General features: G+C 38.9%; 1 long non-coding RNA gene across 1 annotated transcript in view; it reads left to right on the top strand.

The window, feature by feature from the left end:
* Positions 1–5,349, top strand: part of LOC135182918 (uncharacterized) — a 45,439-nt gene extending 40,090 nt beyond the window's left edge. Inside the window, exon 3 of the long non-coding RNA XR_010305350.1 lies at positions 5,273–5,349. This is a non-coding gene — a long non-coding RNA (uncharacterized LOC135182918). The remainder of the gene's footprint in view (positions 1–5,272) is intronic.
* The last annotated feature ends 7,164 nt before the right edge of the window (positions 5,350–12,513 follow it).

The raw sequence follows: 12,513 nt of genomic DNA on the forward strand, positions 1-12,513 counted from the left end.
CGGGAAAACAAAGCCCAGTAAGTCTGGGCTGCCTGTGCTCTTGCATTAGGAATTTTTTTTTTTCCCAGAAAGAGTGGTCAAGCATTGGAATGGCCTGCCCAGGTAGGTGGTTGAGTCACCAACCCTGGATGTGTTCAAAAGTTGTTTGGATGTGCTACTTGGGAATATAGTTTAGGGTGAACCTTAGAGGGTTATTGGTTGGACTTGGTGATCCTGAGGGTCTTTTCCAACCTGAATGTTTCTGTGGTTCTTTGTAGAATATTGTGTGCTTGCCTATTATTCATGCCTTAAAATAGGTAAGGAGCTGGCCTGTTTCCAGAATTTCATTACAATTGGTTCCATTATTTAGGCTGGACTAAATTTCTCTGTGAGTATATACTACCAGGTGTTACAGCTGCAGACTTTTTTTCTACATTATGGTTTATTTTTGATTTTCACTGTTATCAGTTACCTACTTGAAGGAAGCTTATATGGCCTATAAAGTTTTCTGTTCAATTTAGCATCATTAAAGCAGATAATTCCTAGAGCTGTGATCTGCAACACGTAGGAAAGCTTCCATGAATCAGCACTGCAGTGTTAACACTCTAAAGAGGAGATGTGCTCTCTGTAAACCCCAGCATGCCTGCTTTAGGTCATTTCTCTTACTAAGGCTGTATGAAAAAAACAGCTAAACAGATGCAATAAACCTTACTGGCAGACAGAGACCCTATCTCATTCTCTCTCTGAGGGTTGAGCTATATGGTTTTCAGCAAAAGCAACACAAATGCAATGCCTTTTGAAGTTGTCTTGCTTCTTCATGACCCTCACATCAAACTGAAGCACATCTTAAAAAGATTAATACGTGGTAAAACCAACACCTCTCTCTCCCTTTCTAGCTACTCTATTTAGGACAGAGCATTCTTAACAGACTTTTTTCAGAAACTGATTGATGGCTCTTATGAATAAAGAGGAGAGCAAGAGCAAGACAACTAGGGCTGATTGTAGGCAACATATTTGAAGAGGATACACATAAAAGCACATGAAAGGGAGGAAAGCTGGAAGATGTTAAAGTGGTGATTAATGATAATTCATAGGAGTTACACCCTCATGAGAGCAGAACCTGTATTTCTTTGGAACTTCTGTCACTGAAATTGAGGTTTTATGAGGAGGGAGGAACACACAGCTAAAAATACACAGGACAGATGTAAACAAGTAGATCTGAACAATGAGAAATAAATCTTTGACAATTAGGAAAAACAATGAGAAATACAAACCTGTTATCTGCCTTCACAGCAGAGCCAGACAAATCTTTAGTGGAAAATGTTTCCAGACACTCATTTCTTCTGTACTTGCTACATGCATGATTTCAACACTTGTATCTGCAACAAGTGGTTCTGGCCACCAGCATCAGAAGGCACTTTCAGGGGCAGTAATGAAGTTAAAAATACTGCATGAAAAAAATGAAACAAAAATAGGATGAGGGAGGACCTTTCCCAGGAACTTCCTTGGATTCCTCACTCCACTCTCCTCACCATAATGTCACTTTGCTCTGCCTTGACAGCTAGCATGTTTTGGCTTTCTTCAGCACAACACTCCAGTCATCACTTAAGAATGTAAAGAATAGGAGGATGAGGAAGTATAAGGGGGAGAAGCAGACTGTTTGAGATGGTTAATTATTGACCACAAATATTATGTTTATTCCAGAACCTTAAACAGCTCTTGCTGCTATTAGCAGAACTTAGATACTGGATTGCTGTCAGTTCCTCCATTTGTACAAGATTAGAGAAGATTAAAGGTTAGGAAATTGGCTTACTTGAGGGATAAGGAAGCTTTAAATACTTTGAGCATCAGTTAGGATAAACATACATTTTAAATCTTCTCTGAAATTTATGAAAATCCACTCTGAAAGACTGCCTGAAAATATTTTCAGGAGGTCTACAGAAGAAAGGAGCACTAAAAAAATGTTGCAAGTATTTAACTGGTTTGAACCTTAACATTTCAATTTAGGTTCATGTTCTGCTTGGCATACACATTTGAACCAACTTGACCAATCTTAATTGATCTGGGACAAGCAATGTTGTCTTTTTAATGGACTTCATATCAGCAGCTTGCTTTTGTTCCTTGGCAGTTCTATAGGTTCTAAGAGCATTTGAAAGCTTTGCAGTCTGCTTACTGCTGTGAGATCATCAGAGTTATGCTGGTTGCAAGCTTTTCTGGAAAATGCACAAATTTATACTTATTTCCTATGCAAGGATGAACATTTTCTGGTTTATTTCTAAAGGCAGAGCTTTAAAACTAGCATGGAATGAATTTTTATCTGAAGTCGTGTTCTGCAAATGTGCACCATTAAAGAAAATGACTGCCACATTGTGGCTTCTGATAAACAGCATATAATCTGCAGATTGTGTGTTAGGCCCCTGAGGATTGTGTAAGAAAATCTTTTGACAGGTGTAAGCTATGAATCATTTGTGATTCTCTGACACTGAAACATTTCAGACTTCTCCATGAGCATCAAAATTATGTGAAAGTGAAAACTATGCACACCCCAGGTACATCAATAAAAGTTGTTATCGTGGCTCTATGTAGAAATGATTAAATACATTCTTGCCTGACTGGCTTTGTAATACATATTCTTAATAAACGATCATCAATAAAATCTCACAAATTAAGATGGAGGAAGATAGCCTGGCAGTATTTCCCCACATGCCCCCTGTCAGAATAATCTCAGTCTAATTCAGAAGAAAATAGCTTAAAAAAATTTAAGTCCTTATCAACCAATGTCCTTCAGGTAATGGAAGATCCCTCTAGCTAGTTTCAAGTCAGTCTGTGCAGTCAGGTTGCCTTCTGCATTCCTGTTTCCTCTATCCTTGCTGCTGAGTTGGGAGGTGTTGTTTCTCTCTTCAGTCCCACATTACAATCAGATTTCCTCTGACAAGACGAGCTACGAGCTATGTACACAAAATGTGTGCCTCATTCTTGGCAGGGCAGAAGGAGGTACATATTTTACTGAGTTTGCAAAACAATGCAGCTGTTCTGCATTGAATATTCCCCCCTGTATGTGGTGCTATGTAAATTTCAGTGCCAAATGAGCCATGGCATATTTCAGTAACAACTGTAGGTTGGAAGTTGGTTTGCTCAGGAGATAATTCACTTAATAGGGAAGTTCAGCTGTGGTAGCATAAAATGGTGAAAGACTTTGTTTTGGTTGGGAATTAATAAAATACTTATTTCTCTATTACTTCTGGTACTGCACATCTTTGATAACCAAATTAACCGTAGGATAATTAAGTACTCTGGCACTGTAAATGCCATAGTTGTTGAAATGATTCAGAGCAACAAATGAGTATTGCATTTGAAGTGACTGTAACCATGTATTAAAAACAGCTTCTTAATATTGTAAATACTGATGTTTCACACCTGAAACATGAAATGGGAAGAGCTACTAAACACTGAATTTAATACAGGTGTTTCCTATTATAAAAGCTCACTAAAATGTCAGTATTCAATGGGCCTGCCTTCTGTCTGTAGTTAGGCCAAAAGAGCAGGCATAACACTAAAAATAAACCACAGCAGGTGTTTTCTCTATGTTTGTTTTCTTGTGCTTTTCTAACTGTGTTTGTGTGTATGCAGAAACATTTTAGGTAGAGGCAACACAGATAAGACAAAGCTAGCTCTCCATCTGAGAGTCATACTTATTGCAGTCTTGTGCAAACAAAACTCTGAGCATATGCTACATACATAAGTGCTAATTGAGAAAGTATGATGGTGTCAATTTTGTAAGAGCAATATTATTTGGCAAATGACCACTTTGGGCCAATCCATCTGGTTCAAGAAAATGAGAAGTGCCATTCCTTTGAAAAGGAAGTTGAACAAAGAGTTAAATGCAAACTGATTGACCAGATAAACACTGGCTGAGTAACAAGGCCAACAACAAAGAGAATGGTCACAGACTCAATCAAATAAGATCATGCAGGTACAGCTCACCTTTCAGTAACTTGTATGGGAGATAAAGTAGGACAATGAAGCAAGCTCAACACTGGCTGTGCAGATAAAAAACACTGCAATCAAACAAACTACTGCTGTTTCTTCCATGCAAATTTATTTAGGTTTGAAAGACAGACTTAATTTCTCACTCACACACTACAGGTATTGGATAGATGACATTAAAGAATTGAGGTTTGGGGAAGCACTTAAATTTTTGTTGTTCTAGTTTCTTCTATAATTCAGCGTGAGATTGCACCAGAAAAAGGAAATTCTGTCTGCAGGAGTCCATAACGGCTTCTGAGACAGAATACCTAGTACAATGTTAAAAGACAGGGATACAGTGTTCTATGAAACTGCCTTGCGAGCTCAGAAACTTTCTTTAATGTAAGAAAGATACTTGGAATGTTTGGTCTACACAGTTATTGAAAAGAATTTTAAAGCTTTGATCAAAAACTACAAGCACAAAGCTAAAAAGTAGATTTTTGATGCTATAACAGCACATTTTTATAGTGAGAAGGGGGCAACCTTACTACCTCTGTTTGGCTTAAGTGCTAAAAAGTAAGACTAAGCTGTTATAATGGTTCAGAATCACAGAATGTTAGGAACAGATTGTCTAGAGCAAAAGTCATCTAGTTCCTCTCATGCTGAGCAAGTCGACCACTTCTCAGGATGCAGTTGCAAAATACATCCCTAAAGAAAGCTGTACATCTTGGCAATATAACCATCACAACTTTTCATTTCAACTAAGTTGAAACCAAAAAAGCATCCTATGGCTGCAGTTCTTGGACTTCATTCAGTCAACCTTTGAAAAAAACAGAATGTGTTTTTGGTATAAATCAAGAGCAGACTTAAACACATGGGGAAATTTGCACGCTGAATTTGAATTTAAGATTCAGCATAACAAAAGATATTACAAGGAGCTATAGTGAAATTTTAAAAAAATGAGTACAAAGCTTGTTGCCACTACTGTTCTTGCAGATCAAAGCTATGCTAATATAGTCTAGAGTTACTTTAATGTTTTGCAGCCTCTCATGTGTTAAGTACGCATATGACTTGCTTGCATTTATAATGAAATAATATGAAAAAGACTTCTGCTTTGTATTGGGCTCCTGAGGTAAAAAGAGATACTGAGATGGCAAATCTCACATTGCTTGCTGCAGCTTCATTATATATGATGAAAGAAATATCTTGGTCACATCTGGTAATATGCAGTACTCTCTAAATAACTGGACTGTTGTAAGGAAGGATTTCTTTTTAACTTGCCTTATGAAATTGTATCCTAATTCTTTCCCTTATCTTCTTTCTATAGGTGGTTGACAACCTATTAACAATTAACTGCACAGCATGATGGAAAGCACTGAAAAAGAATTTTGTCTTTAGGGATGGGTGAGTGGAATCTTTATGTCTTCCTGAGGTACTGTGCAGGGTTTTTTGCTCTGTGCTGAAAGAGATGTGTGTATGTTCTAAATATAATTATGGGACAGAGTGTAAATGTTAGGCTCCGTGACTAAAACCAGACCTATCAATTATGTCAGTTGGTGGTTACTGCCAAGATCAAAAGTTGATTATAGGCTCGTCTAAGTGCACTCATGCAGCTTTACTTGTGTAGCAATCTTGATGTGATAGCCTGGCAAAAAAACCCAAACCAAACACAAAAAACCAACAAACAAACCCAATCATGTCACTAATTCCAGATTGACTGAAAGATGCTACTTCACACAAAAATGTTGTCTCTGCTCCATGGCTTTTGGTGTCCTGGCTGAAGTCTTAACTGAGTAACTATTCCTCTTACCCATTTCCAAATTAACAGAAAGAACTTCATTGGAAACAAATGCATTCAGAACTTGCTGACCTAAACTGCTCTCATATTGCTATGCACTATTAACTGCTGTTGCTTTTCAAACTGTGGCTGACTGTATTTCTGTTGTGGACTAAGCACGTGCATCTCTGGCTTGTTTGAAAGTGTTTGGGACAAATGGTGTTGTGTGTATGAATGCTAATTTTAGATCCAGACTGTGTAGGCATTAAAACATGTTCACAGAACCATTACCATATTGTGATGTGGCTGGGTGAAGGCATGAGACTACCTGGAAACAGATTGTATGCTGTGGGTTAGGAAGCTAGTGGCTACTGCCTATCATGAAAAAGAAGCATTCACTGAGAAACACTGCAGAATTACACAGCAAAATGAAAGGCAAAGGGAGTGGAGATACACTAGTAACAGGGGGCCAAATACTTTGTGGATACCTCTTTCTTGCAAATGAGAGTAGCTCTTTCTTGCAAATGAGAGTAGCTAGCAGGATACACTTTGTTGTTATTTTTTCACCACAGGTAAAATTTTTGAGAAGTCTGATAAACTCTTTCACAAATTGTATGCATGATTTATGAAGGTTCTCTATTTTAATTACTTTATAGCTTCTTTTAAAAAAGATCCATACTCTGCTTGAAAGGCGAGGGGGGGTTGACTCTTTCTGACAGGATGAGAACAGTAGATTCCTAAACCTCTCCTATGAACCCATGTGCTCTATTCAACTGTTCATGGTAAACTTGGATGTGTTCAGTATCTGCCACTTGTGTGACTGATACCACAGCTCTACATCTTTATGATTTTTTTCTTTCCTAACATTATGTGCAGATTTAGGAGTTTCTTGCTGCCCGCCACCCCCAGCCAGATTCACCAGACTAACCCAGTCGGTTGGAAGTTAAGGAATGAAGCAGTAGCACAATTTACAAGCATATATATACACAGTATATATAGATATTTACAGCTATATACAATTTGAAAATAATACAGAGATACAGCCCTGCCCTGAACAGCAGACTGCCCAAGGAGGGCTCCTGACCAACCTCCCACCTTCTTTCCACCCCCTATCTCATAATTCCTCTTTCACAGGGAAGAACTGTGAAAGGTCAGCAAGAGGTTAGAAGAAGAAATGATTAGTTCAAGTTATACAGATTCAGGCAGAGGAGTTAATACAGCAAGCAGGCAGCCACACACTGACTTCATCTTTCTTTGTGTTCTTGTTTTTATATCCCTGTGCAAAACCAATGGGTAATGTAGCCATCACTGTTATTTTCTTTTCACAGCCAATGATGTAGTTTCCCTCATTAAAATATTCCAGTTAGCCTCAAACCAGCACCAGTTGCTTTCTGAAATTTTTATCATGCCTCTATACTGTTAGAATTTATGCTTATTGCTGTTAGTCTGTATTGGTGCTTTTTCTTTTAAAATGTCTCTATTATGAAACTGTAATGAAAGTACAGGGTTCTATACAAATAGGAAAATGTCAGTTCCTCCCCATAGTTCATCACCAAGGAAAAGAGCAACAATCAAAAATAAAAATAAATCATTAAAGGGACCATTGAGGGTATTCCCCTAATCTCTACTGGACTAAAACCACAAACCAACATTTATAGAAACTGTAGCATCTTCAAATAGTGTGTTCTGGATAAAGTGGGTTCATTTAAAAATGGACTTTACTTACTATGAGTATTTGGATGGCCTTTATTTAATTGGCAGGCACAATAACCAATCATATCACATTTCTATGATCTGAAGCATGTTAGAGCCCTTTTGCACCACTTAATAGTTATTAGTTTTCTTCTTCCAACATCTGTTTTAGTCAGTCTTGCCAAGTATCCATCCATTGATATTAAACATGTATTAAATATTTTAAAACACATAACAGCTTCAAGATGGTGCCTGAATAACATTTACCTCTCTCTCATTTTGCATTTTATTACTTTGTTTATCACATAGATAACTTTAAAAGAAAACACAGGGACCTGTTAGTTAAAAAAAAAATCAAAACACAGTGAGTACATCATGAAACATTTCAGCAGAGTGACAGATTCTCATTCAGATTTCAGTAAATCACTGAGGAAAACCAGCATTTTTTCATCCAAATAGAAGCAATCCACACCCTTTTCTTTCCCTTTAGTAACAGTCCAATTCATTGATGTTATAGTGTATTGGAAAACCTATTATAAGCAAAATATATAGGTCTGTAGTTTTCATTCTGATGGATCCTAGGATGAGTTGACTCCTTTTGACAGGCTAACAACAGTAGATTCATAAATGTCTCTTTATGAACAAATTCTTTTTTTCAGTAATACTGTCATTTGTAAGTGATAAGGGATATCACACCGATTTTAAGCTTTTCTTTTAGCCTCACTGTAAAACCAAATCATTTTCAGCCAGCTTAGGGAAACAGCTTCAGTCTGAACAAACTTCAGACCACAATGTGCTGCTTATACAAAAAAAGATTGCTTACCTGCCTTTGCCTTACTTGATGGTATACTCCAGATTGGCATAAACTACTTTATAAACTGAAAATTGAGAAAAAATGTTCATGAAGATTCCCTCTTGTACCATATTCTTCTGTCAAAATAAACAAAATGCCCTATGCAGGCGAGTCACATATGCATTTAGGCATCCAGGGCAGAGCCTCAGGATGGTTTTTTTAACTGTAAAATAACAAGCCTCTGTTAGGAGGTAAATGCTGTTCTCCACATGAGACTACCCAAACTCAGAAGAACTGATTCTCTCAAATTACAGCAAACTTTCAGAGCCAGGAGAGAAAGACAGAAAATATTTCTATGTGGGTTTCAGATCATGGTCATTTTTAAGTAAAAGGCTGATCTGTCTTTCCCTAAAAGAGCCCAGTAGTTTGCCTTTGGTGAACAGTTACTTTGAAGCCAGCTATATGGTTGAATGAAAGAATAAAGAACTATGCATTAATGAGATCAGATTTCCTGTTATGACTGAGGATGCACAAGTTGGTGTGCACAGTAGTATTCTACGTGCTTAATCTTGAACAGGAGAAGAGGCCATGCAATAAGATATGAATTTTGACAGAAGTCTTCAGCCTGTGGTTTCACTAATCTCTGACGTGATGTTCACATCATTAAATTAAATTTTGTTATGTTTTATTGTTTGATTTCATCTTTCTTTGATATCAGTACCAAAATTATGCAAAGCTTTCTGTCTGGCTGTAGGGGAGAATGATTTTCAATCTGGGTCTGCTCTGCAAGGGTGATCTTTTAGTCCAGGTTCAAAGTCAAAAGCATCAGAAAGCAGTTATTACAGAGAGGTTAAAATATATGGAGCTTTTAAACCATAAATGCTGTACTTGATAGCATTTCTGCTACTCACAGCAGGCCAAGTGCCACTCTTGTTTTCATTTCTGTGCATTTCATTCTCTGGTCCCTCATTTCTGACTCATCCTAGGAACTGTGCAGAAGAATGGGAACTGGTGGCTGATCAGGGCTTGGTGGGTGTTCTCCCAAAGTCCCCCCACACTCACTCTCATCAGACACCCTCCTGCTGCACGCTGTGTTTCCCAGTTTTGCCATTCCGTAAGTTGCAAAAGAATTAAAAAACAAGCAATAGTGTGATTTAGTGGAGCTACAAGCCTGAATTTCAAATGTGATAGAAAAATGTCGATGACATTTACACTTTCTGAATAAAGGGAGTGCTTTAAACATTGTCAGTGTTTTAAGAGCTCAGATTCTGAAATATGAAATAATAATCATAAAATTAGGTAAAATTTTCATCAGCATCCCCACTTCTTACTGAAAACGATTTAAAATTAAAACAAACGTCAGAAGTTACCGGCTGACACTAATAAACTCACGGATGGGGTGAAAAAACTTAACCAAGTGACATCTAGTGGCCACACACCGAACTGGCTGAAGCGCCTGGAGAAGTTTGCCTCAGAGCAGAACTCTGCACTACCTGTGATCTTTAAGCCATTACAGGTGTGCCAATAAATGCAAATGTCATGAAATTTTGAAGGGAACATACCTGGAGATGGCATTTAAAAGACTTTACCGGTAGCTGGTTCTTATCTCTTTGACAACAGTGCATCCCTGGAACACAGGGTGAGTCATGTTCCAGATAGAAAGTTACCGCAATTACTCTTCAGGAAGAAACTGCCACACCTTCACTCAGGCTGTCACATCAGTCATCTCTTCATAAGCTAGTGACGTTTCAAGTTGTTTTACCAATACTGAGAGTCAATATTCAAGTTTTCTTGGTTTTTGGTAGCATCAGCTCACTTACAGGGAAAGCTGAATCAGTGGAAGAGATCAATTTAGTAGCTCTCAGGGGTCCTCTCAAACTCTCATTCGACACCCTGATGAAAGTAACATGCAGCACAAATGATGGGTTACATTGTGGGCAGGAGTTCTGGCTGCAGCACACATCTATACAGTAACTTGAGAATCAAAAGGCTTTTGCACAGCTTAGCCACTTGAGTCACCTGACTTGCCAGAAGGCTTACATGATCTGTGCCACCACTGCTACTAAGTAACCAAAACAGCTGATTGACATAAAAGCTAGATAGCTTTTTGCATAGTCACACCTTTTATTGTCACAGTGGAGGAACTCAGAAAGAGCAGCTGCTGCTTACCTACTCTTCCTGAGTGCCAGTGCTGCATCAGAGTGTTTTTATTAGCAGCTGCTTGTAACAGTATGGGCAAGATTTATTTCAAAATATAGTTTATTAATTTTGATATTCAAGAATCTTGCCACAGACCAAATTTTTTAACAATAAGTTGTTTGCACAGTCATGAAAAATATTACACTGGGCCCCCCAGTTTAGGAGGGACATCGAGATGCTTGAGCGTGTCCAGAGAAGGGCGACGAGGCTGGGGAGAGACCTCGAGCACAAGCCCTACGAGGAGAGGCCGAGGGAGCTGGGATTGTTTAGCCTGGAGAAGAGGAGGCTCAGGGGTGACCTTATTGCTGTCTACAACTACCTGAGGGGTGGTTGTGGCCAGGAGGAGGTTGCTCTCTTCTCTCGGGTGGCCAGCACCAGTACGAGAGGACACAGCCTCAGGCTCGAGGTGAGGAGAAAGTTCTTCACTGAGAGAGTCATTGGACACTGGAATGGGCTGCCTGGGGAGGTGGTGGAGTCGCTGTCCCTGGGGCTATTCAAGGCAAGATTGGACGTGGCACTTGGTGCCATGGTCTAGCCTTGAGCTCTGTGGTAAAGGGTTGGACTTGATGATCTGTGAGGTCTCTTCCAATCCTGATAATACTGTGATACTGTGAAAATAGGGAAAAGAAAGAGGTTCTTGCCACCACTTGTCCACCAGAGGGAGTCAAGCTTCTTTCTGCTTTAGGCAGAAGGGCACTTGGATTCAGTTAGAGAATTTCTTACAAATAGGCTTTTAAATATTCATAGCAACAGAACAAGGGGACACAGTCTCAAGTTGTGCCAGGGGAGGTATACGCTTGATATTAGGAGGAGGTTCTTCACAGAGAGAGTGATTGGCATTGGAATGGGCTGCTCAGGGAAGTGGTGGAGTCACTGTCCCTGGAGGTGTTCAAGACTGGATGAGGCACTTAGTGCCATGGTCTAGCTGATTGGATAGGGCTGGGTGATAGGTCAGACTGGATGATCTTGAAGCTTTCTTCCAACCTAGCTGACTCTATTCTATTCTATTCTAAAATACTATCTCCAGACTCCTGGCGCTAAGATATAGTTTCCAGCCAGCACCCAAACACTTGCAGGGAGTTAAATAAATAAGTGTATAAACATGTGTGGGTACCCTGTTTACAACTTGGAAGACACATGGTGGCACCAGGCCTTTGTCTTCCTTACCCATGGTTGCTTCTCCCACCAGCAGAAGGGAAAGCAGAAAACATGTCTGGGCAAGCCAGGACATGTTTAGGCCTATTTTGGCTTTCCACAACACTGCTGGTATACAGGGAAGGAAGGATCAGCAAATTTACCATGGTTTTGAAGTGTGCTGTCATTCCTATACAAGGTCTGCCTCAGTTCTTTCTCTTGCCATAGTTAGAGCAGCTTTATGGTAAAATGCTGAATAGTCTATGTAAGGCAAATCCAAACATGAACCATCTCATTACTGATCACAGTGTTGTAATTGCTATTGTGGAGAAGTTAATTTTATATTAACTGAGCTAAAAGCTCTGTTTGTGCATTATTATGTGTGTGTGCAGTTTTATTGAAGTGATGGAATCCTGTGTATGGAACAAGTTTTTAGACCACTAGAGCTCTCATGCCTACAAAACCCCCTTCATGTCCCACCCTTTGTGTGACCTAAAATTTATACTTCACTAGACATTAACTTGGACTTGTGTATCCAAGGGCATTGAGAGGTATTTTGACATACTGTGGCTGGCCAGCTGTCTGTCATTCTCAAAGGAACTGAGTCACACACTTGGATTAGTGAAAACCATTTCAGATACTTTTACTAAGCAACTTTAAATTTCAACAACTATAAGAATTCTGTAGTTGAAATTCAGCAATTATTTTCTGCAACATGGAGTAAACAGGAGTGATGAAAACAAGCTGTAGAGTATGATTTAAATGTTGTAGGATGGGTGAAATATATAACCAATGTACAATCCAAGAATCCAGACCTTTAAGTTTATGATGAAACAATTTTGTATTGCAATAACTTTTCATGCATTTCCAGAAGGGAGAAATCTATAATGGATTATAAATGGAAAAGTAACATTTCAGAAACCCTTATGTTAAAAATCTATAGCAATTCCTCATTTGACAGGGAGCAGAGAGA

The sequence above is a fragment of the Pogoniulus pusillus genome, chromosome 17 (assembly GCF_015220805.1).
Source record: "Pogoniulus pusillus isolate bPogPus1 chromosome 17, bPogPus1.pri, whole genome shotgun sequence".
NCBI classification, from domain to species: Eukaryota; Metazoa; Chordata; class Aves; order Piciformes; family Lybiidae; genus Pogoniulus; species Pogoniulus pusillus.